Source organism: Plectropomus leopardus, chromosome 8 (assembly GCF_026936395.1).
Source record: "Plectropomus leopardus strain MGB_pleo_1.0 chromosome 8, ASM2693639v1, whole genome shotgun sequence".
NCBI classification, from domain to species: Eukaryota; Metazoa; Chordata; class Actinopteri; order Perciformes; family Serranidae; genus Plectropomus; species Plectropomus leopardus.
In genome coordinates, this window is record NC_142183.1 from 666,664 (window position 1) to 668,500 (window position 1,837).

Consider the following 1,837-nt stretch of genomic DNA (forward strand, 5'->3'; position numbering starts at 1 on the left):
CAGAGTTGGTCTGTTTGTGTCTGTAATATGAGAAAGTGACTTTTCAGTGACTTTATTAAACTTCACCTGATTTTATTTCTATAATGTTCTAATATTCTTCTGTTAGCTCGTGTGTTTATATCGACCTCATCAAATCTCCTCCGGTGTTTGAATCTTATATACTTCTGCTATACAGTTCTTCCTATATATATATATATATATGTGTGTGTGTGTGTGTGTGTGTGTGTGTGTGTGTGTCGTCCTGTGAAATGTCTGTCGTGTTTGCTTCAGAAGCTTCCAGCAGCAGCAGCGAAGCAGCCAATCAGAGTGTGACAGACGAGTGAGAGTCCGACCATCTGTAGGTGGACTGATGCCGACACACACACACACACACACACACACACACACACACACACACACAGATAATAAAAATGTAGAAGTAATTGATTACATTTGATGTTGTTACTGTAACTGTATTTCCTCACATACGTTGACTGAGGTGTCCACATACTTTTGGCCACAGACTGTACTTTTTGTAAACAGACAGTTCTGCATCATCAAAAACTGTACTAATGTAATTTTGAGGTACTTTACATGAGTATTTCCATTTTCTGCTACTTACTGTACTGCATTAGATTTGTCTGATATCTGTAAAATAAATGAACTTAATCTCAGTAAGTTGAAAGAACTAAGATCCACTTTAACACAAATACAGTTAAAATAAATACTGATCTGTTTGTAGCTGTCCTGTAATATATATATACTATATTTATATATATATATAAAAATACATACATACTAAAAGCTGTGTTTTGAGCAGAGATTGACGGCGGGTATTTAAAGAAAAAAACCTGATCTTTTCCAAACTAAAGTGTTTCATCTCTTTAACCCCTCGCTCTCTTCTCTGAAGCTCTGTGGAGGATTTTACTTCTCTTTGCATTTCTGTTGTTGGAGTTGATTTTACTTTATTGCTGATGTATTAACCATGCAAAGCACTTTGTAACTTTATTTTCAAAAGTCCTGCATAAATAAAGTTAATTATTATTGTTAAAGCGACTGAATAAAGTGAAAAAGGCTGAAGCAGTCGAACAGTTAATCCGGTCTGCAGATTAAAACACGGCTGCAGCTCTCACAGCTGTGATCTTCAGACGGAGATACGAGAACCTCTAGAGTCACTCTGGAGTACTGCAGGGAGTACTTCAGGTATTTTTTAAATGTTTGTTTAAATGTTACATTCCTGAAATAATTATACGATAATAAGTTCATTTTTTCTTCTTTTTTTAAATGTAAAAGTAAGTTTGATAAACGACATCTTTTAAATATTCCTGTTTTCAGTAAAATCCTGAACTTTCACAAACTGTCTTCTGCTGCATCCAGAAAGATTCGACGGCATAAGCAGTTGGTTTGGGCCCCCGGGGGCCCCTAAAAATAATAATTATTTTAACACGCAAGAGACAACTAAAGCAATACAAAAGTAAATTACAAAACAAAGGACAGAAAACGGAGTAAAGTGAGCGCGCTGTGGGCTCCTGATGTGGATAAAGTCTGTATTTAACGCAGCAGATGAGAGTTTGGCTCCGTGTTTTATTTTCTGTGCCGTTAACACCATCACACGCTCTCATCTCTCTGCTTTGTCTTTTATTTTTTGCTAATAGCTCCATAATTGAAGCATAATCCCCCCACATTCATTAAGAAAGGCTGAAAATTAAGTGTTGGCGGCACATCTGCTGCCGGGCCCTCGCCGTCGGTAAACACGCCTCCCGCCGTTATTACTATACAATTTACATTATCTGATATTACCGCCTTATAATCGCAGAGCGGGAATTAAAAAATTAGCACGGAGCTGCTGTGCTGCAGC